Source organism: Dama dama, chromosome 21 (assembly GCF_033118175.1).
Source record: "Dama dama isolate Ldn47 chromosome 21, ASM3311817v1, whole genome shotgun sequence".
NCBI classification, from domain to species: Eukaryota; Metazoa; Chordata; class Mammalia; order Artiodactyla; family Cervidae; genus Dama; species Dama dama.
In genome coordinates, this window is record NC_083701.1 from 64,322,476 (window position 1) to 64,346,674 (window position 24,199).

Sequence of the window (24,199 nt, forward strand, 5' to 3'; positions counted from 1 at the left end):
AGAGACTTTATTTTCTTGGGCTCCAGAATCACTGCAGATGGTGACTGAAGCCATGAAATTAAAAGATGCTTGCTCCTTGGAAGAAAAGCTATGACAAACCTAGACAGCATATTAAAAAGCAGAGGCATTACTTTGCCAACAAGGTCCGTCTAGTCAAAGGTATGATTCTTCCAGTAGTCATGTATGAATGTGAGAGTTGGACCTTAAAGAAGGCTGGGTGCTGAAGAATTGATGCTTTTGAGCTGTGGTGTTGGAGAAGAGTCTTGAGAGTCCTTTGGACTGCAAGGAGATCCAACCAGTCCATCCTAAAGGAAATCAATCCTGAATATTCATTAGAACAACGGATGCTAAAGCTGAAGCTCCAATACTTTGGCCAGTTGATGTGAAAAGCTGACTCGTTGGAAAAGACCCTGATTCTGGGAAAGACTGAAAGCAGAAGGAGAAGGGGACGACAGAAGATGAGATGGTTGGATGGCATCACTGACTCAATGGACATGAGTTTGAGCAAACTCCAGGAGTTGATGATGGACAGGGAAGCCTGGCGTGCTGCAATCCATGGGATCACAAAGAGTCGGACACAACTGAGCGACTGAACAACACAGAGGCAGGAGGGAAATTTGGGGGGTGACGTAAGTATTCACCATGACTGTGATAGAGGTTACATGGCTCTATACAGTTGTCAGAGTCCATCAAATTATACACTTAAAACTGAAGATTTTTTTTAAATATTTATTTTTGGCTTCATCAGGTGTTTGTTGCCCCATGGCATGTGGGGTCTTAGTTCCCTGACCAGGGATCGCACCTGTGTCCCCTGCATTGCAAGGCAGATTCTTAACCACTGGATCACCAAGGAAGATCCCAAAGTGGAGAATTTTATTGTTTAAGTTCGACTTCAAAAAAGCTGTTAAAAAAAGAATCTAAAGAAATAGGGGGAAGGATACTGTATACAAGTCAACATAAAACCAGTATGGCAGTATTAATATCTGACAAGATAGACCTTTTTAAACAATTCAGTGGCAGTGAAACAAGAAAAAATAAGTCAGTACATGTAGCCCACATTAATCATTGTTTCTCAGTGTAGCATTTATAACTGCTAGCATTTGAAGAACAGAAGCCAGAGCCAATTCTCACCAGAAAATGGAATGACGTTTGAGAAACAGTTCCTTTCATAGATGGGCATATGAGAAGAATTGTTGTACTGAGAAATAGAGGTTAATTCAATCAAAACAGATTCCATGAAGCATTTGGGGGCATGGAAAGAATATTTAAAAAAAAAAAAATACAACAGTTTTGACTTTTGTTCTAGCAATTTTTCTCCTCTCCAGGAGACAATGAGTCTTTTCATTTAGCTTTACCAAGAGGGTGGAGGAGAGAGAAAGAGGAGATTGTTCTGACCGTCTTAGCTATAACTTCTAAGCATCACTGTTCCAAGTCAATTGACAGGCGCCTAGAATCTCACGGGAGCCAACACTGCATGCCAGGGGCCTTGAGAGGAGAGGCCTGGCTCTGTCTCAACACGCCTTGTGACCTCAGTTAGGTGATTTAACGTTCTGGGCTTTAACAAGTCAGCTATAAAATGAGAGGCGTGACCTGGAAGCCACATTCCCCAGCCTAAACCAGATCACAGGCCAGGACAACGCTGCTCTCCCGAGGAAGCCTGGACCTGACACCCTCCCAGGCCGTAAACCCTGCCCCTGGATGAGAAAGGGGCTGAGGCTCTAGCATTTTCCAAGTGCCTACTACGGGCTCGGAAATGAGCAGAGCACTTTGTGTATTATTATCTAATGTGGTCCCACAACCATTCTAGTTCCCAATTCCTTGGGTAGGACACCAAGAGCCACAGAGGGAAAGATGCTCCCCCAGGGCCTCAGAGCTAGTTAAGTGACAAAGCCCAGATTCTACCCCCGCCATCTCTCAGGCAGCCAGCCTACTTGCTAAAAAAAAAGAGATTTTGAGTCCCCTCCTCTGTGCGGAAAGTCCTTAGACATCAGATACAGTAGTTTTGTCTCTCACAGGCGGCTGCTCCGTTGGCACACCTCGGGTCCACGCTAACCGCTACTGTGTCCACAGGGACTCTCTCACACCGGACGGCCCCTGCAGTCTTCCTGCCGGTCCCCCGCCTCAGACCGGAATCCCCAGCTCCCGCAGGGCCGGCGAGTGGAGCCCAGCTTCTGCTGGGACGGACTCAAGTTCATGGTGCTCAGGACGCGCTCAGTATTAGACGCTGAGATGTTGACCTGATGTTGACTGTGATTTTCGCCCCATGGTCTAGGCCTGCTTGCCAGCCAGGCCTCTCCAGGCACAGACTCGAGTCCTTTCATGGAAGGGTAACTCCACGGTCAAGGGTAACAGGAGACTTGGCCTCAGCTCCCATGTCTTCCTCGAGTCACTATCACATCCACGGGCGGACGCTTTCTCGCGCCTGCCGGCTCCCCGCTCCAGACCTCCCAGCAGGTCCTGCCACTGCAGCAATGCTCGAGGTTCTCGATTTCTCCTCCAGAAGCTTTGGAACTGCTCTTACCGCCTGGGGTCCTGCCCCTAGCCTGCTGGGTTTCCAGCTGCAGCCTCACAGCCTACCATCCACGCTCAAGGCCTACCGGCTGTCCTCCAACCACGGCAGCCCACACGCTCCCCAGCCCCTTGACCGCTGCCAGAAGAACTCAGATTCCTGTCCTAGCTGGGTACCTTCATTCACGCTGGTCCCTCGGTCCGGTCTACCTCTACACAGTCATCAAAACTGCCTGGGAGGACCAGTGTTTAGGGCTCCATGCTTTCCCCTGCCAGGGCCCTGGGTTCGCTCCCTGGTAGGGGAACTAAGATCCTGCATGCTATGCGGCACAGCTTAAAAAAAAAAAAAAGAAACAAAACTGCATTCATTCCTCAAGTTTCAGCTCAGACATTCAGCCACTCTCTGGAATGGCTAGACCTGTTCTAGACCTGTTCTCTGATTTTCCCAGGAAGGACTGACGTTCCTACACCCTCCTAGCAATGGGTTGGCTGTCCACTCTGGCCCTGGATTTCTTTTTCTTGCTTCCGTATCTGCCTCCCTGGCTAGGCTCTGAACGGTTCCACGAAAGCACACCTTGTCATCTCTGTATCCCGGGTGCTGAATTTTGTATATGAACTTTTAGAAAATAGGTAAATGCTGAATAAACACATTTATTGATCAGCGAAAGATCAATAAATGTTGAATCAAATTGGCCCTAGTTCTGCACCCATCTTGACAAGCCAAGCAGGTCTTCATCTACATATGCTGTTTGCCAGGATGGGGGTGACCCCAAGGGCTCTGCCCTGTGATGGGAGGAGACTCTCCCCCAGACTTCTTGGCCATGTTGAACACATAATTGTTAAATGGTATCGGTGAAATATCAAATATCTAGTTATAATAATTAAAGTACCCATTTCATCATACATGCATATTCAAAACATTTTAAATTGCAAAATATGGATTAGTTTAGCAATAATGCTTTATTCATTAAAAATATTTCATAAAAAAAGTGTTTTTCATGAAACAGTGTTTTTTTCTCACTTCATAAAACAGTTTTCAAATGCTTGCCTTTCCAACATCAGTATTTCATCAACACTAAAGATGTTTTTTGAGTCTTCTGCCACATTCGCTTCTGTTTAAGTTGTGTGAGATACAGTACTTTCTGAATCTATGTATGATGCTGTCACTGGAAATTTTATCTCAGGCCACCAGTCCCCACTTATGTAACATGAGGACAGCTGGGTTTCTTAATGTCCTGGAAACATAAATTCACCATCTCTGCAACTTATTCATCGCATTGCTCTTAAGGTATTGTATCCAGTGTCATCCAACACTTGTAATTGTGAAATTGTGTCCAGAAGAATAATGACTAAATTTGAATTGAATTTTCTTTTACTGTTTTGGTCAGTTGACTTCTATGTGTATCTAAAATTAGTACATTGATTGAGGACATTTCAAGCCAACGTTCCATCCCAGTTATGTTCAACATATTTGACAGAGCTCCCCCTACTTTGAGAATTTCTGCAAGGACTCAAATATAGAGCAAATTCCACTTTTCCGAGGAATCATTTTCTGGGGGAAAATATCCTCACTTCATATTTTGGTATATGGGGCATTCCTACCATATCTTTTCTCCCTTCCAGACAAGCAAGCACCACAATCTACCATGTGATGTCTCTCATGCCTTCTCCCCTTTCCATCCATACCAAGGTCACAGCCCTAGACCTGGCCCTTATTCACACTGGAGAGACTACAAAGGTCTTGGCAGACATTGCTAGTCGTCCTCCAATATTTCCCCTCCTTCTTTAGTAACAGAATGCTCCCTTATTCAGTGGACATGTGTAGGAATTAAGACCAAATGCTCTTCCCTTCTTCCCTATCAGGTGACTATACATGGGTTGGGGGGGATAGATAGAAGTCAGTGCTGCGTGTACAACTTCAGAGAAGTGTCCTTAAAGCAGAGGAGCTGAGGGCCGATTGTGGAGTGCTAGAAATGTTCTGCAGATTACTCAGTGCTTACTCATTAATGAAATTATGATTACTCAATTAATGAAAAATAATCCAGCTACGTCCCTGATTAGTGCACTTTCTTATATGTGTGCTTCTGTAAAATGTTTATTTAAAAAACAGGTAATGCTAAGTTAGAATAGTAGTCACCTTTGGGGGAGATGATAATTAATTGGGGGTGCAAGGGGGGCTTCTGGGGTGCCATTCTGAGAGGTAGTCACATGAGAGTGTTCATTTTGCAAAAGATCCATTAAACTGTTCCCTTAAGGGGTTTTTTTGCATCATTTTCTATGTACTTTTTTTACTTGATAAATGAAGTGTGTGCAGTACTAGTCCTGCCCCCCTTGCTCCCAGAACATTCCATGGACAAAGGGATTCAGGGAGAGATGTGAGCTGCAGCAGAGATTTTGGAGGAAGTTTAATGGGTGTTCTCTCTTGAATGGGCTATTGTGCACACTGGAAGGGGTGTTAATAAGAATAAGGCTAAAAAAAGAATAAGGCTATACTGGTGGTCCTGACCTGGAACTCCTTCTTAAGCCCTGGGATGTGCAAAATAATGTCCCTCCAAAGATGTCCATGTCCTAATCCCCAGAATTTGTGGATATATTACATTACACAGCAAAGGGGAATTATGGTTGCTAATCAGCTGACTTTAAAAATGGGGAGCTGCTGTATATCAATTATACCTCAATTAAAAAAAAACAGAAGAAAAAAAAAACGGGGAGAGTATCCTGAATTATCCAGGTGAGCCCAATGTAGTTGTCAAGGTCCTCAAAAACGTAAGAGGGAAGCAGCATGAGTAGCACTCAGCCTGACATTGCTGGCTTTGAAGATGGCAAGAGGCAGTAAGCCAAGCAATGAGGAGGGATTCTAGAAGCTGGAAAAAGCAAGGAAATGGATTCTTCCCTAAAGCCTCCAGAAGAAATGATAACACCCAGTAATAACTATTTCAGACTTGTGACTTCCAGAAACAGAAGATAAGAAACTTTTTTAAATTGAAATATAGTTAGTTTACAATGTTGTGGTAGTTTCAAGTGCATAGCAAAGTGATTCAGTTATACATACATGTATGTTTACACACACACATACATATATATGTATATATACTCTCAGATTTTTTCCATTATATGTTATTATGAAATATTGAGTATTGATCTCTGTGCTATACAGTAGATCCTTGGTGTTCACCTAGTTTGTATTTAGTAGTATGTGTGTTATGCCTAATTTACCTCTCCCCACTCACCCACTATCCCCTTTGGTAACCATAAGTTTATTTCCTGTTTTAAGTTTATCTATTTAAGATTTAAGTTTTAAGATTTAAGTTTATCTATTTTTGTTTTGTATCATTCATATCATGTTTTGAGATTCCACATATAAGTGATATCATATGATATTTGTCCTCTGTCTGACTTACTTCACTTAGTATGATAATCTCTAGGTCCATCCATGATGCTGAAATTGACATTATTTCATTCTTTTTTATAGCTAAGTAATTCAGCTAGATATACCACATCTTCTTTACCCATTCATCTGTCAGTGGACATATAGGTTGCACAAACTTGTTTTATGTCACTAAGCTTGTGGTAAGTTACTACAGCATCAATGAAAAACTAATACAGACATTGTCTAGGGAATCTCAGAAAGGTGGTGATATTCTCAGAGGAGATCTCGGGGGATGGGGGCATTCTTTATGTTTCACTGAAATGGAGAAGAAGAGGAATTAGAAAAATCAGAAAACACTGTTGATGGAGAAAAGGAGACCATTCTGAGGGGCCAGTGTTAAGGTTTGTCACGGAAAGGGAGAAACTAAAAGCAGCAACTCGAGAATTGCGTGTGAAGAAACCCAGGGCTCGCAAAAGATTTGACCCTTAGCCTTGACCCCTGTGGTCTTGAGCATCTCACCTTTTAGACAAGTGAAAACAAACCCACCTAACTGGGAAGGTGCCGGGACAAGCCCTAAACAGAAATGAGATAAAATCCTTTGATCGACATCATTCTCTCTGATAGTAACTGTTTATTAGAATAATGCCCCCAAAGATGTCTATGACCTAATCATCCCAGAATCTGTGAATATGTTTTTGCCTTTTGTGGCAAAAGGGATTTTGTAGATGTGATTTAACTAAGGATATTGAGATGGAAAAAGTAGCTTGGATTATCCAAGTCGGCCCCAAGTAAGCACAAGGGTCTTTATAAGAGAGAGAAGTGAGGAGGGAGAGAAGGGGGAGCGAAGGGGGAAGGAAGGGGAGAACTGGGAGCTGCTATGCTTCGAAGATGGAACGAAAGTCCAGGAGCCAAGAAACAGGCAGCTTTCAGAAGCCAGAAAAGGCAAGAGAACAGATTTCCTCCGGAGCCTCCAGAAGGAACACAGTCTCGCCGACACCTTGATGTTAGCCCAGTGAGACCCATTTCAGACTTCTGACCTACAGAACTGAAGGACAATAAACCTGTGTTGCTGTAAGCACTAAGTTTGTAGTAACATGTTACAGCAGTGATAAAAAAACTAGTACCGTAACCTAAAATAGCGGTGGGGTATTCCAGTGGGGAGTGAGCCACAGCCCCCAGGGGTAAAGTTTTCTTTGACAAGACTCTTAAACGAACTTTTGAAAAATGTTAGCTAGCTCACCTGCTCAACCACTGCTTTTACATGCAGATAGTTTAGTATAAATCTTATTTTCAACTAGTTCACTCTGAGCATTATTACATACTACACTGGCAGATTAATTCACAGTTAATTAACTCATTTAACCCTTATGACAACACTGTGAAACAGATGGCATCATCCCATTTGATGGATGACATAACTGAGGCTCAGGTAACAATAATTATAGGTAATTAATATTGAGCACTGACTCTGAGCTAGGTGTTACACTAAGCATTTTTATGTGTGTTAACTAATTTAATTCTCCCAACAGTCCTATTCCCATTTACAGATGAGGAAACTGAGGCAGGGAGTCTCAGTAACTTTTCGCAATCCTTGCAAGTAATGAGTGGCAGGCCTGAGATCAGAACCTCGGTCCCTCAGGTGCCAAAATCAAGGTCATAACCCCACAACTTCTCATCACTGTCTGCATCATTACCACCAACAACCAAGGCCTCTGGAATGGAGTGCAGACCTGCCCTTCTCTCTCTCTGAATCCCCTTCAGGGTCCTGCCGGGTAAAGCAGTGGTGGCTGTCTGCCAAGCCACATGGCAGGTTCAAAGATGACCTCACGGCTGGAGCTCCAAGTGGCAACTGGTCCTTTGGAAGGGCCTCTCTGGCCTGTTTACTAGCAACAGTGAGGATAGCTCGTTGGCACTTCCATCCCCTCTTTTTCTGACCCTCCTGACTTATTCCCACATGTTACAAACAAAGGAGCCCTCCAGAGCTTCCCTAAAAACAGAGTCCCAGGAAAGGACTCTCTCAAATGCACATGCTAAAAACCAGAGGCCACTAGTCCTGTCCCAGAGAAAGCATCAGAGACTCCAGTACGCTTGGCTGTTCTCAAACAGCGACTCAGCCCTGAGTCCCAGCGTACGCCCCTCACTGCCCGCCCAGTCTCACACCCAGCGCCCCTGCAGGCCAGCGTTGACCCTGGTGCTCCCTCACTGCCTGTCTCTGCCCCTCCTTCATTCCCACCCCTCCTCACCCCTTGCCTTCTCATAGGCCCCCCATGGAGCTGATTCTAGGAAAAATGGGGGATTTCCTTCTAGAACCTTCAGTGATCCTCTTCTTCCTTCTCTATCTTTCAAGAAGCAATCTTCAGGGCTGCCCTGCTGGCTCAGTGGTAACGAATCTGCCTGCCAATGCAGGCGGCGCGGGCGCGGGTTTGATCCCTGATCTGGGAAGATCCCACATGCCGTGGAGCAACGAAGCCCATGGGCCACAACTACTGAACCTGGGCCCCAGAGCCGGGGAGCTGCAGCTACTGAAGCCCGCATGCCTAGAGCCCGTGCTCCACAACAAGAGAAGCCAACAATGAGAAGTTCGTGCACCACAGCTAGAGAGTGGCCCCTGCTCTCCCCAACTAGAGAAAAGCCCTTGCAGCTACAAAGACCCAGCAGAGCCAAAAATAAATAAATTTTTAAAACAAGAAGAAGAAGCAATCTTCGATTCCCTCTTCTTTAAGTGTTCAGCCTCATTTCAACTACCTCTTGATGAACAGAGACACGTGGTGACGGTGGAGCTCAAGGCATGGCCGCCATCTGAGGGTGTCTCCGAGGTGGACTCTGCACCTCTGGTCACTGAGCTCCGGCCACAGTGCCTCCAGGGGCACTGGACTCCAGAGCCAGGGACCCTCGATTCATAGAGAAGAGCGGCCTGCCTGAATTCTATTGGCAGCAACAAAAAAAAGTTGGGGCAGATGGGAAAACAGAGGTGAAGAACCACAGATATCTATCTGCAGTCTCAACAGGGAATTCCAAGGAATCAAGCTTCTGGGTTTGAAAGGAAAATTTCCAGACCATAAACCCATCTTGGAACAGCAATATGATTTTCTGAGGCTGTCCTGTTAGAAGCAGGCAGGGAGAACTATGCAGGGGTGCTCCTGAGTGCAAAGCTCCAGTTAAATACATGCGGATCATCTGCCGGCCTCAGGTATCCACTCAGAACCTAGCTTCCTGAGTTGCAGAGGAGGTGACTGTGTCCCTAGAAAGAAATGCCTTGCTCTTCTGGAGAGTCAGGTCATGGAACTAGGCTTAAGATGCCTGGAAAGGTTGTAAGCACTCGAATTTAATCCTCACCGCCCTGTAGGGATCGATCATCCCATTAGATGGATGAAGAAAGTGAGGCATAGAGTAGTTGGGTAACTCCAAGGTTACCAACCTGTAAGCTTCCGCTCACAGTCAGGGTCTGAACCTCAGCAGGCCAACCCAGAGTCTCTGGTCTTGACCAGACCCCCACCCCCACCCCCCTGCAGCCTCTTGCGGCCTCTTGGCTGCCCCGCTGCTGGAAGCCAATTAAATGCACTTGGTGCAGACAAGGCCCAGCTCCCTGATTTATGACGATCTGGATGGAAATCGGTCAGTTGGGTTTGCTCAGGGCCGGGAGTGTGTTCCGGAGGAGCGATCTTCCTGTGAGTCCAGTCCCGGAGACCTTAACGGGAGGGGTGGGGGTTTCCCTCACTTTTTCTCTCCTCCTCCATACTATCCTGGGGGTTTCTGGCAACGACCACAAAATGCCCTCACCTTTCTTTCCTTTCCCCACCACGTAAGGGAGCTGGAGCTTTAGCTCCATAGAGAACCACGAACAAAATGCAGATGGCACGAGCATGAAAAGACCAAGCCCGCCGAGGTGGGGAGTCGGTATCGATCCTTTCGCCAGCCTAACGGGAATCACCGCGGATCCGCGCTCCACAAGTCTGCCTTTCCCGGGGGTCGGCGGAGCCCGGGGCCGGGCGTCCCCGCGGCGGGGCACAGCGCCCCCACGGGACCCCGCGGGGTGGCTGCCGCGCGGTGCGCCGGCGGCGCGGGGAGAGCGCGTGGAGCTCCCCCGGCCCCGGCGGCCCGACTGACCCCAGCCGGGGGTCCCGCAGCTCCGCCGTCCCTCTCTAGGTCTGCCCCGAGGGGTCGGGAACCACGGGCCTGGGGCGAGAGGTGGTGGTCTGGGGGCGCCGGGCGGCGGGGGCCGCGCGGAGCGGCGGAGGCCGGGGCGCCAGCCTGGGGGCAGCGCCCGCATGCGTGGGTGCCCAAGCCCTGCCCATCTGTCCGTCTGTCGGTCGGTAAGGGTCGGTCGGTCGGTCCGCGCCTCGGGGCCGCGGGGCCAGGCGGGGGCCCCGGGGAGAGCGCGCCTCGCTCACCTGCAGCCGCCGCCGCCAGCGCCTGGGAAGCGAGACAGGGGCGCAGCCGCCCGGGTCTTCCTCGCCGGCCTCGTCGCCGCTCCGAGAGCCACGGCTCTCCTCGGGGAGACCGCTCGTGGGAGCCGGGGAAGAAGCCCGAGGCGCTGCCGCTGTCTCCTCCTTGGCCGCTTCCTCCAAGTCCCATCCCAGAGCGCTCCCCTCGCTCGCTGGCTGCCGGGGCGGCTCGGGGCCAGCGCGGGCGGGCGGGGGAGGCGGCGCCGCGGAGGGTGGGGAGCGGGCCGGCGGGAGGAGGGATGTCCTCTTTGGGGACGGGGCGGGCGCGGAGACGGAGCGGCGCGAGGACCGCCCCACCCCGAAGGCAGCCTGGGGAACCGGGCGCCCTGGCCGCGCGTCCTGCCTGCTGCTACCTTGCTCTGCGCGAGCCCAGGCGGGGAGCAGACTCCCGGGGTCGGGGGCCGCAGGCTCGAGAACAACCAGGAGCTCCCGGGACTTGGCGGGGGGCGTGGGGGGTGGGGTGCGATGGAGAGCATCTCCTGGAGGAAGGCAGGCGTGACAGGGTCCCGTGTCCTGAACCGAGGGGCATGATCGGTCGCTCGTCGATGATGATGAAGAAGAAAGTGGCCAGAATTGGGGTAATTAGTGACAAGTGCCAGGAGCTGTCTTGGCAGTGCCCAGAGCACCGCTGCCAGTTAATATTAGCAGAGCGTCCACTGGCCAGAGACCAGGCCCCAGGGTGGGGAGGGGAGTCAGGATGCCAGGAGGTAAGGGAAACAGGGTTCACACCCTGAAGGAGCAGAGAAGGTCTGGTCCAGGCCAGACTTTTGAAATTATAGGCAAAGATGTTTGCAGTTTGGTAAAGTGAGGGGAACATGACCTTAGAGGTCCCTGGGGGGATTTTGGAGGGATGCAGGAGACAGGGCTGGTCAGTGGCAGGGAAGGGGCCTGGCTCTGCCAGTCTGCCAGCTCTCTCTGCTTCTGGCCAGCTGGGGTGAGTGGGGGTCTGTACAACAGGCTAGTGTGTTAGTTGTTCAGTTGTATCCGACTCTTTACGACCCCGTGGACTGTAGCCTGTCAGGCTCCTCTGTCCATGGAATTCTCCAGGCAAGCATACTGGAGTGGGTTGCTATTTTCCTTCTCCAGGGCATCTTCCCAGCCCAGGGATCGAACCTGGGTCTCCTGACTTGTGGGCAGAGTCTTCACTGTCTGAGCCACCATGGAAGCCAGCAGGCTAGGGCATCTTCTAATAATCACGCCAAAATTATAACCCAAACCATTAACCCAGCCACTCAGTTCAGGCTTTAACAAGCTATGGGGCAGAGGCAGTGGAATTAACGAGTTTCAAAATGTCGGGTGCCAGAGTCTGATCATTTAAGTACTCTTAGCTCCCTGACACCGAACCATCACTCTTATTTGATGATTTGGTTTCTTATTTGATGATCCGGTTTCTGGAATATGAATAAAAAAACCTGTACAAAAGCGATTCTTCAGGAAAACTCCAGATGGGTAATTAAAATTCTAGCCATAAGGCAAGGGGTCAGCATACTCAAGCCATCAAGGCAGCTCAGTGATGTCATGAAGCCAAGAAAGAATACTGGATTCCTGTTCCCTTACCCCGTACCTTAGGCACACTGGGCACTCTTGGCTGCCTGCACTGATCAGAAATAGTTTCTTTGTACGTCTTTGGGAGGAGGTAGGTGGAGGTCGGAAAGCAGAGGAAAGCCTTCAGGAAATGTTTGGTCTCTGAAGTCTTGGATCCCACAAATGAAAATTCTTCCTGAGTTTGAGCCAGTGAAAATCCCTTAGGAGCTGGGGAAGTTGAGTTACAGTTTATGGAAACTTACAGTTTAAATGCATTGCCTTATTCCAAGACACCAGTATGATCCAGTAATTTACCAGGGAAACAATAGCAATTCCGAAATCCTTCCAAATGTTAATGAATTATAATTTAGTAACAGATTTCTGTGATTCTGGTGTATGCCAACTAAGATGGATGTTTTGCCCCAGGGAGTTCTATCAGAATTCCCCAGAATGAGTCTCTGTACAAAGTATGCCTGGGGCCGAGTCAAATAGGTCAGTGAGCTGTTCTACCTTGTGAAATGATCTTCAGGTCTGCCAGAAAAAGAAAAAAAAAAAAAAAAGGAGAAGCAAAAGTGAGTTCAGTATCCTGAAATATTATCAGAATAAAACAATGGTGTTCATTTCCCAGTTACCTTTGGGGGTGAATGCAATTTGACAATAATAAAGGCTGCTAGGCAAAGTCCAAACTTGTCTTTTCTACCAGAGGCTCTGCCACTAGCTTAGTGTAGAGAGCCTTATTCATAAAAAGTATGGGGCTATGGTTCCAGTTCTTACCTGGGCACTCACACAAGCAGACAAGAACAGGGGTGTGTAGGATCTCGGGACTCTTGAGTTAGTTAGAATTTGTATCTCTTGAAAGGACTTACCCCTTGATGGCTATACTGGGTTCAACTCACTTCTGTCTCCAGCAGGGGGGTCTATTGTGGAGTAAGGATGTGGGTGGGAGGGCAGTTGTTTGACCCAGACCTCACACTCATGAAGAGCCTCAGCTACAGACTTTGCCTGTTTCATTTGTTCCTTGCAAACAGTAGAACTTTTTGTTTTGTGTTGTGTTAGAATCCTTCCTAGAGGGCAGATTAAAATGAGACTATCAAACAGAAGAGGACCAGCACATGAGCAAAACAAAGACCAGACAGGTTGGCTCACAGAACTCGCAGCCTAAAATAAATCTTGTACTGATTTTTCTTTTCCTTGATAAGAGAAACATTACTTTTGTTGACAAGATAGGGCCATACCAGGCAAGCCCTGCAGAACAAGAAGAGGAACCCAGAACTGCAATGTCACCTCGCTCGCCCTGTGTTTCTCTAGGAGACTGTTGATGGGTGTGTGTGCTCAGTCGTGTCGAACTCTTTGCGACCCCATGGACTGGAGCACGCCAGGCTCCTCTGTCCATGCAATCTTCCAGGCAAGAATGCTGGAGTGCTTTGCCAATCCCTCCTCCAATGGACGACGTTTTGTCAGAACTCTCCACTATGACACATCCGTCTTGGGTGGTCCTGCATGGCATGGCTCATAGCTTCATTGAGTTATGCAAGCCCCTTTGCCATGACAAAGCTGTGATCCACGAAGGGGCTTGATGTGTGAGTCCCATGTAAACTGTTGGAGCTCGTCCCCATCCCGCTCAAGTAGAAGGCAGGACGTTTCACCTGGGAGAGGAGCCTTCCCTCCTTTGGGCCACCTGCCAACTGGTCAGAGCAGGAGAGAAGGGAGAGCGGAGCACTGCAGACGCAGCGGCTGGGTTTCCACTCCAGCCTTGGGTGAGGCACCCTCACCCCTGAGGCAGGGGGTGGGGGGGCTTCCTTCCAGATGCCCGTCAACATGGACAGCAGGTTCCGTGTCAGAGGGTCCCCTTGAGGACAGGATGGCTGATGGCACCATCACCCCAAGTGAAATGATTTCTAAATAAACATATCATCCCACCTTGGAAAGTGGACTTCAATGTGTTGCTGTGACCTTGAACTTGGACCCGGGGCTCTGGAGGGCAGGGACCAGGCCCTCTTTAGCTTGTTTACACATCTTCCCTAGGCCGTGCTGTGAAGAGACTGGGCTGCTGCAGCTTTAACCTGGAGTTTAGAGTAGTTTCTTGTGAAATCGGGCTGATAAGGATGCTTATCAAAAATGAAATAGGAAGATGGACTGGGGAGCCTTAAAACTTGGGCAAGATAGAGTGGAAATCTGACTTGTGTTCTTGGATATTGACAAGACTGAAACGTTGCCCGTCTCCCTGGAGACTAGTTTCCACTTTTGAAGTGGAGGATGGACCTGCTGTGCCTGCACATCACTCAGCGACACAGATTGTTGCCTCTTTCCTCCTGAAGCCCAGGAATTGGCACAAAGCAGGCTGCTATTAGAAACCAATAGCCTTGTGCCTGTGACACTCAGCTAACCGCCTTCTCACCTTTTGCCATTGCTGAGTCTCTGTCTGCGTTGGTTGCCTGGTGTTAAATCAGACTGCAGGAGACTTGGGCAATGAGTATGTGTATCTGTCCTATAAAATCCTCCAGCATGCTGGCAGAGCTCAATAAACTCAAGAATAACAAAAATATCAGTAGTCAGAACTTTTCTACGTTCTGTCTTGCTGGAGAAAATAAATGGGACACATTTATTAGCAGAGTCCAAATAGAAGGGGAAACACTACAGATGGTCCAGTGGAAAGAATAAGGAATAAGGCAGTGAACTCCTGAGAGCCACAATAAATCATAAGATGGAGAAAAATAAGATGTAATGCAATAAAGCGAACAATTTTTTTGTTGGTAGAGCACACTCTGAAAAGAAGCAATGGAAATGTCTTGTCTCATTTAAAGCAAGAATTGACAAAGCAATTCCCAAGTACAGAAAGTGCCAGAACATTACTGGCTACATGAACACTATCTGTGAACAAAAAGATGTTGAAAAGAAGATGCAATAACCAAAGTGTGAACGAACTGAAATTTTCTTTTAGTTAAAGCAAAAGTTCTAAGACAGCTCAGCATCCTGGCCAGGCCTAATGAGAGGGCACGGACCAAGACTGCTTCACCACTAACTCCAGACTAGCCAGGGAGCAGAGAATATGTCAGAAAAAGTTCTGAAAATCAGTCAGTGTACTACACCACGTCAACAGAATAAAAGACCAAAACCACATGATCTCAGTAGATGCAGATCTCCTTCAACATAGAATTCAACACTCCTTCATGATAGAAACACTCAACAAACTAGAAGTATAAGGAGACTTCTTCAATCTAGTAAAGCACATATGCAAAAAATCCACAGCTAACATACTGAAAGCTTTTCCTCTAGGATCAGGAAAAAGACAAGGACATGCTCTCTCACCACTTCTGTTCAGCACTGGACTAGATGTTCTAGCCAAGGCAAGAGAATGCAATAAAAGGTGCCCAGCTTGGAAAGAAAAAAGTAAGACATATTTGCAGAAGACATGATCTGGTAGGTGCTGGTGGTGGTTTAGTCACTCAGTTGTGTCCGACTCTTGTGACCCCATGAAATGTAGCCCACCAGGCTCCTCTGTCCATGGGATTCTCCAGGCAAGAATACTGGAGTGGGTTGCCATTTCCTCTCCAGGGGCTCTTCCCGATCCAGGAACTGAACCCGTGTCTCCTGCATTGGTGGGTGGATTCTTTACCACTGAGCCACCAGGGAAGCCCAATCTGGTAGGTAGAAATCCTAAAGAATCTACTAAAAAAGTAATAGATCTAAGGAAATAGTTCAGCAAGGTTGCAGGATACAAGATCAATAGACAAAAATCAATTATATTTCTATACAATCTGAAAATGAAATTAAAACAATTCCATTGAAAATAGCATCAAAAAGAATAAGTCACTTAGAAAAGGATTTAACAAAAGCAGTACAAAACCTATACTCTGAAAATTACAAAACATTGTTGAAAGAAATGAAAGGATATTAAACAAATGGGAAGATATCCCATATTCATAGATTGAAAGGTTTGATATTGTTTAGATGGACTACTCCCTTAACTGATCTATGGATCAACACAATCCTTATCAAACTTCCAGCTGGCTTCTTTATAGAAATTAATGAGTTGATGCTAAAGTTCATATGGAAATTCAAGGGACCCAGAGTAGCCAAAATAATCTTGAAAAAGAACAAAGTAGGAGCATCCACAACTCCTAATTTCAAAACTTACTACAAAGCTGCAGTAATCAAAATAATGTAGTACTTGCATAAAATAGACATAAAATCAACTGAACTAGAATTGAGAGTTTAAAAATAAGCCTTCACATTCACAGTTCATTGATTTTCAGCAAAGGTGCCAAGACCATTTAATGGGGTAAAGAATTTCAATTGGTGCTGGAACAACTGGGTAGACACATGGATAAGAATTAACTTGGAAAAAAAAAAAAAAAGAATTAACTTGGACCCTGACCTCATACCACATATAAAAATTAATTCAAAATGGATCAAAGATGTAAGAGCTAAAGTTATTAACCTCTTAGAAGAAAATACTGAAGTAAATCCTCATGACCTTGTATTAGGCAATGGTTTCTTGGGTATGACTTTGAAAGCACAAATGACAAAAGGAAAATAGTTAAATTGGTGTTGATCAGAATTAAAAATTTTTGTGCCTCAATGGACAGTGTCAAAAAAAGACTGGGGGAAATTTTTTTTAAAAGAATGAGGGAAATTTTTTGTTAATCATAGACTGATAAGAGACTTGTGTATAGAATATACAAAGGACTCTAAATTAAATTCAATAAATTAATAAATGGACAAGGTTTCTGAATAAACATTTCTATAAAGAAGATATTCAGATAACCAATAAGCAAGTGAAAAGTTGCTTAACAATATTTGCCATCACAGAAATGCAAATCAAAACCACAAGAGACTATCAAAAAAAAAAAAAAAAACCAATCAAAAAATGGGTGAAAGACCTAAATAGACATTTCTCCAAAGATGACATACAGATGGCCAAAAAGCACATGAAAAAATGCTCAACATCATTAATTACTAGAGAAATACAAACCAAAACTACAATGAAGTGTCACCTCACACTAGTCAGAATGAAAGCGAAAGTGAAAGTCACTTAGTTGTGTCCGACTCTTTGAGACCCCATGGAATAGTCCATGGAATTCTCCAGGCCAGAATACTGGAGCAGGTAGCCATTCCCTTCTCCAGGGGATCTTCCCAACCCAGGGATCGAACTCAGGTCTCCAGCATTGCAGGTGGATTCTGTACCAGCTGAGCCACCAGGGAACCACTGGATTGCCAGAGAAGCCCCTAGACTTGTTTTCATCTGTCAGAATGGCCATCATCAAAAAATCCACAATCAAGAAATGCTGAGAGGGTGTGGAGAGAAAAGAACCCTCTTCCACTGTTGGTGGGAATGTAAATGGATACAGCCACTATGGAGAACAATGTGGAAATTCCTTAAAAAACTAAAAATAGAACTACCATACAACCCAGCAATCCCACTACCTGGCATATACCCTGAAAAAAGCATAACCCCAAAACACACATGTACCCTAATGTTCATTGAAGTATTATTTACAATAGCCAGGCCATGGAAGCAACCTAAATGTCTATCAACAGATGAATGGATAAAAAAGATGTGGTACATATATACAATAGAATATTACTTAGCCATAAAAAGGAATGAAATTGGGTCATTTGTAGTGATGTAGATAGACCTAGAGTCTGTCATACAGAGTGAATTAAGTCAGAAAAACAAATATTGTATATTAATGCATACATGTGAAATCTAGAAAAATGATGCAGATGAACGTATTTGCAGACGTGGACATAAAGAACAAACATATGGATGCAAGAGGGGGAGGAGGGGTAGGACAGATTGGGAGATTAGGACTGACATATATACCCTACCATGCGTAAAACAGACAGCTAGTGGGAAGCCTCTATATAGCACAGGGAGCTCAACTCAGCGCTCTGGGATGACCTAGAGGGGTGGGAGGGACGCCGAGGGAGGGTATATGTATACACGTAGCTGATTCACCTCCTTGTACAGCAGAAATTAACACAACCCTGTAAAGCAATTATACTCTAATTAAAAGAAAGAAAGAAAGAAACAAAGGATATCTCTAATGATCCAGTGGTGAAGACTCTGCGCTTCCACTGCAGGGGGCACAGGTTCAATCCCTGGCCTGGGAACTTAGATCTCAAATGCCATGCAGTGCAGTCGAAAAACAAAAGCGAAAAACCAAACTACGAGACATCACTTCACACCCACTAGGACGACTGTAATAAAAAAAAGATGAGCAAAAAGAAGTGTTGGCAAGGATGTGGACAAACTGGTACCCTAGTAACATTGCTGGTAAAAACAAAAAATGGAACAACTGCTGCGGGAAACAATTTGGCAACTTCTCAAAAAACTTAAGCATAGTTACTATAAGATCCAGCAATTCTACTCCTAGGTATGTAGAAGAGAGAAATAAAAGCATATGTCTATACAAAATCTTGTACACAAATGTTCATAGCAGCATTATTCATAATAGCCAAAAAGTGAGAACAACCTTCATGTGCAGCAACTGATGAATGGATAACTAAAATGGAATATTATTTGGCAATAAACAGGACTGAAATGCTGATATGTGCTACAACAATGGATACATCTAGAAAACAGCATAGCTAAGTGAGAGTTAGATCACCCAAAACTGCACGCTGTATGATTCCATGTCCAGACCAGGGAAATCCATCAAGACAGAAAGTAAATTAGTGGTTGCCTTGAGGTGAGTTTGGGGGAAGAAGCAGGAGTGACTCTTTGTACATGAGAAGTTTCTTTGAAGGGTAATGGGAATGCTCTAAAATTGACTGTAGTGACAGTTGCAATGACTGGATAATATTAAGAAACCATTAAGTTGTGCAATTCTATGGCATGTGAATTGCATCTTAATAAAGTTTGGGTTTATGGGAGGAGGGTAGGTTTTAATTCTGAGTCCTCACATAAACACGCTTTCATCTCTTTTTGAAACAGACTGCTCCTCTTCCACATTTGCATGCCCCTCTCGGAATGCTCTCCTTCCTGGAAGCAGGTCTGTTGCACATGGGCAGGAAGGGCTTCTTGCCCCGCTCCTCAGCTCCATTCCTGTGTTCTCACACACCGGTCCTGGAGTTTTCACTCCTCCTCTGATTACTGCTTTCCACCGCGGGACTTGCCAGCTGGCGGGGACTTCTGGGTTAGTGTTTGTGGTCCCCGCCACAGGGAAATGCACAAAGCTTTCCTGATGGAATCTTGAGATTACTCTTGTAAAGGCTGAAAGACAAACACGCTCTATCACAGATAGGCTTTTGGGGGTTTTATTTAAATCTGAAATGCCCAGGAAGTAGAATGTATCAGCTGAACTTGAGTTGCAAGTTGGCTGTTCAGAATTTTCCCTCATGTCCCCAAGTCCTCAGAGTTCCAGAGGGTCTCAGACTTGGTTACTGGTTGTTTTAACAATACAGTGATCTACTAGGAAAGGGAAAAGAGCAAGTTCAAGGGAGCCACACATCTAGTGATTTAATTTTTCATTCAGAGCCCTCCTGCATTAAACTAACACAAAAGAACTCATCACAAGCATTGAGCTAAGAATGCCATTTCCCTTTGAATGCGAACTGCAGCAGGGTGTCATCCATCCCCTCATCTCAGCTGTCCTTTAATCTTTCTTCAGAGATCAGTCCTTCTATTTCTGTATTGCTGGGTTTTGCCCACCACCTCTACCACTTCTAGAGGTTGAGACACCACCCCACCCCAACCCACAGTAAACACACTGGTAGGATCTGTAGAGAGACCTCCTTTCGTTCCTTCCTACCGTCTACAGGAATGAGGTCTTTTTATGCCCCCAGTGGTCTTTTCTGGAAAAAATAGTCTCTGTTTAGCTTGAGTACCACAATTGTTAAGAATTTGTCACAGTCACCGCGGGTGGGGTTACAGATGGTTTTAATTCCTCTCCTATGCTTCTTCTCTTCTTATTCTAGTGACTATGTTTGAGCTTCTTCTATGTGCCAAACAAATGCCAGGTGCTGGGGATAGAACACTAAGGAACATGGACACAGCCTCTGAGTTTCTAATCTACTTGGAAAGGACAGATGAGAAAGGCGACAGGAACCAGAATGTAAGGTGTGCCTTGACTGGGATGCTATGGTATGTTATGCTATGAAAGTGAAAGTCCCTCAGTCATGTCCGACTCTTTGCGACCCCATGGACTATACAGTCCATGGAATTCTCCAGGCCAGAATACTGGAGTGGGTAGCCTTTCCCTTCTCCAGGGAATCTTCCATATCCAGGGATCGAACCCAGGTCTCCCACATTGCAGGCGATTCTTTACCAGCTGAGTCACCAGGGAAACCCAAGAATACTGGAATGGGTAGCTTACCCTTCTCCAGTGGGTCTTCCCAACCCAGGAACTGAAGCAGGGTCTCCTGCATTGCACGTGGTTTCTTTACCAACTGAGCTATCAGGGAAGCCTATGTAATGCTATGGCAGAACAGAAAATGAATCCCTCCCAGACTAGAGGGTCACAGAAGGCTTCCAGAAGGCAGTGACATTCAAGATGAGACCCAAAGGATAAATTATTGGTTTTATTTTCTATTTTTTCTTGCAATATATTTCTTATGCAATTTTGTTTATTTGCGCCTTGTGGGATCTTCCTTGAGCTGGGCCACTGAATTGGAAGTGCAGAATCCTAACCACTGGACCGCCAGGAAATTCCCTCATGTAATTTTATTTTTAAATGCGCGAGTTTACGGATGTCAGAGTCAGACCTGGATTCACTCCTAAGATGTTCAAGGGAGCTGGCTCTCAGGGACACAGATGATTTAGTGTATTAACCTCACAGAGTGGAAGAAAGCCTACAGCTTCACGGGAGAGGGCTGTATTCTGCCTCTGTTTGGTAAATGTGGAAACAGACCCTGTGGGATAGGCTTTCTAGGGCAGGCAGGGAAGGGAAGAGAGTTGGGTCTCAAGGCCCCAGTTATTCCTCCAAGATAATGTAAACACATTACATCACTAATCTCCTCACTTATGCTTGGAACCTTATAGCACATAGCCTTCTTAAAAGAGGAATCAGTCCAGGAACTTCCCTGGTGGTCCAGGGGTTAAGAATTCACCTGCCAGTGCTGGCTTTGGCAGCACATAGACTAAAATTGGAACGATACAGAGGAGATTAGCATGGCCCCTGCGCAAGGATGACACGCAAATTCGTGATGTGTTCCATATTTTTAATAGATCGCCAACGGGAATTTGCTGTAAGGCTCAGGAAACTCAAGCAGGGGCTCTGTATCAACCTACAGGGGCGGGGAGGGAGGGAGGTGGGAGGGAGGTTCAGAAGGGAGGGGGCATGTGTATAGCGATGACTGATTCACGTTGAGGTTTGACAGAAAACAAAATTCTGTAAAGCAATTATCCTTCGATTAAAAAAAACAAAAATTGACCTGCCAATGGTCTAGATCTCTGGTCCAGAAAGACTCCACATGCTAAACCAGAAAGACGCGACTCCTGAAGACTGCACCCCTAATGCCCGTACTCTGCAACAAAGACCCAGCGCGGCCAAAAAAAAAAAAAAAGATTAAAAAAAGATAAAAAAATGCATTTTAAAGTAGTGTCTAATTTTCTCAAAGGAAAATCGCTCACTTAAAACAATTAACCACTCCAAAAGGCCCACCTCAGTTGATCTTTCTTCCTAGCTGAATATTTTCCTTATAAGAATTAAAAGCTGATATTCGCAGAACATGCTTAAGCCTGATTAAATAGAAAAGTGACAGCTTTACTTGTGTAATACAAACCTCTAGTAAAAAAAACCCACCCCAAGTTTACAAACTTCATATGGCTTTACACGACTTGCCTTCCTTCTTGAAATGCCTTCATTCCAGTTAGTAGAAATCAACCTTGTTAGTTAAGAACTGAGAGGTTAGGTACAGAATTCTGAGATTCTTAATGTCTCAAAGATATGAAATAGATGCTTAGATGGACTCAACTGGCAACAAAATCCTGGCTCTGCCATGTACTGTAGAAACTTGGGATCAGTTATTTTACTTTAAAAGTCTGTTTCTTCATCTGTCAGATGGGGATTAAGAGTTATGTGTAAAGTGCTTAGCAGCATGACTGGCACATAGAAATGTGCAGGGAATAGTAAACGTCATTCTGCCAGATAATAAGGTAGAAGCCACAGGTCTGGGGGCTGATTAGAGAGAAAGGGACAGGCAAAGAGGCCCCGTGATCTCAAGTTGGGGTGACAGGAATGATCGGGAGACCACTAGCAGATACAGGGGTCAACACAGATCTGGGGGAAGAGGAAACAATGCTTCATCTCAGGTACAGTGAGTATTTAATGTCATGAGGTCATCAAGAGAAGACTGGGAGTGTTGATAAAAGCACGGTTGGAGCTGCCATTATTATTTATTGCAGGGGACTATATGCAGGAATGCAGAAGACCCAGGTTTGACCCCTGGGTTGGGAAGATCCTCTTGAGCAGGAAAGGGCAATCCACTCTTGCGTGGAGAATCCCAAGGACAAAGGAGCCTGGTGGGCTATAGTCCACGGGGTCGAAAAGAGTCGGACATGACTGAGAGACTAACACTAATATGCAGGAAAGAAAGATTTAATTTATGAGACCTAACATGACTACAGCAACAAAAGATGCTTGCTTCTTGGGAAAAAGCTATGACAAACCTAGACAGTGTTGTATTAAAAAACAGAGACGTCACTTTGCTGACAAGGTCCATACAGTCAAAGCTATGGTTTTTCCAGTGGTCATGTATGGATGTTAGAGTTGGATCATAAAGGCTGAGCGCTGAAGAATTGTTTTTTAACAGTGGTGCTGGAGAAGACTCTTGAGAGTCACTTGGACAGCAAGGAAATCAAACCAGTCAATCTTAAAGGAAGTCAACCCTGAATATTCATTGGAAGGACTGGATGCTGAAGCCAAAGCTCCAGCCACATGACCTGAAGACCTGACTCATCGGAAAAGACCTTGACGCTGGGAAAGATTAAAGGCAAAAGGAGAAGGGGACGATAGAGGACAAGATGGTTGGTTGGCATCCCTGACTCAATGGACAGGAGTTTGAGCAAACTCTGGGAGATAGTGAAGGACAGGGAAGCCTGGCATGCTGCAGTCCATGAGGTTGCAAAGAGTTGGACACGACTTAGCAACTGAACAAACGTTTAAAAGAACTAAAGAAATATCTTGTTTAAAGTAAAATAGTGAAATAAAGATATGTTTAGCTAAAATGAATACTGGGGGAAATGTGACATCACACGAAGGCCCCCACACTGGATTGGAGGGTGTCCCCCCACACACAAGACACACTGCCCTCTGTGCTGGTGAGTCACACAGAGAGCAGACCCAGTGTTCCCAGTCTTCCCAGAGCCGGGGGTTTCTCAGGTGGAGACCACAGACAGGAGCCTCATCAGCTCCTTAGGTCTAGATTGGAGGCCCCAAACTTAGGGTCCCAGGAATCTGGCACCTGTTGTTGCTATCTTTTTTCACAGCAGGACTCGATATGCCAGAGCACTGAACCATGCCTAGCAGACAATCCGATGGTGCACTCACGGCCAGGCTCTTCTAAGAGAAATGAGGCCCCCCATGCTGGCTAATTACGCCCAATCTACCCACTGTCACACAATTCCTCTCCAAACTTATTCTACTGCAACAATATAGCTTGGACAACTTGACCAACACCTTGCTCAGCTGAAGAAGAGTCCATGATAATAAATTTTACTTAGTAAGCAAAACTTGTTTTGTCGTTTGTTAACGGCTTTAAAAAATTTTTAATTGAAGGATAATTGCTTTACAGAATTTTGTTGTCTTCTGTCAAACCTCAACATGAATCAGCCTGCTAATGGTTTTTTTAAAAGCATGTGTTTAAGATCACCAGCCCAGGTGGGATGCATGAGACAAGTGCTCCGGCCTGGTGCACTGGGAAGACCCAGAGGAATCGGGTGGAGAGGGAGGTGGGAGGGGGGATCGGGATTGGGAATACATGTAAATCCATGGCTGATTCATATCAATGTATGACAAAACCCACTGGAAAAAAAAATAATAATAAAAATAAAAATAAATAAATAAATAAATAAAAGCATGTGTTTAAAAAAAAAAAAGTAGGTTTTAGATGGGATAAAATAAGTAAAACTTTAGTCCATCATGCTGTTTTGAGTCAAACTCTTCATTCTGAAGCAGCAGCTTCCTCTAATTAGGGTTGTATTGATGAGGGTAGAGAGCGAAGACTTTTGCTTTGATGTCACTTCTCCAGGGTTGGCCAGGCGACAGTTTCTCTTCTGTCTCTGTACACGACTCAGCAGCAGGCATGCATGGGCTTCTCGGCAGAAGGCTGCAGACCTGGCTGGCTTTCACACACCAGTCATTTGGCAGAAAACTTGGCCCGCAGGCAAAACACTTCAAGTGAATTT

General features: G+C 45.7%; 1 protein-coding gene and 1 non-coding gene across 3 annotated transcripts in view; one reads left to right on the forward strand and one right to left on the reverse strand.

Moving 5' to 3' along the window:
• Positions 1 to 10,499, reverse strand: part of MATN2 (matrilin 2) — a 162,954-nt gene extending 152,455 nt beyond the window's left edge. For both annotated transcript variants that reach the window (XM_061123699.1, XM_061123698.1), the window contains exon 1: positions 10,270 to 10,499. The gene's annotated coding sequence lies outside the window, so the exon portion shown is untranslated. The remainder of the gene's footprint in view (positions 1 to 10,269) is intronic.
• A 10,408-nt stretch (positions 10,500 to 20,907) lies between these two features.
• On the forward strand, positions 20,908 to 21,014 carry LOC133042953 (U6 spliceosomal RNA). The gene has a single exon (XR_009689647.1). It is a non-coding gene; the product is annotated as a U6 spliceosomal RNA (small nuclear RNA).
• The last annotated feature ends 3,185 nt before the right edge of the window (positions 21,015 to 24,199 follow it).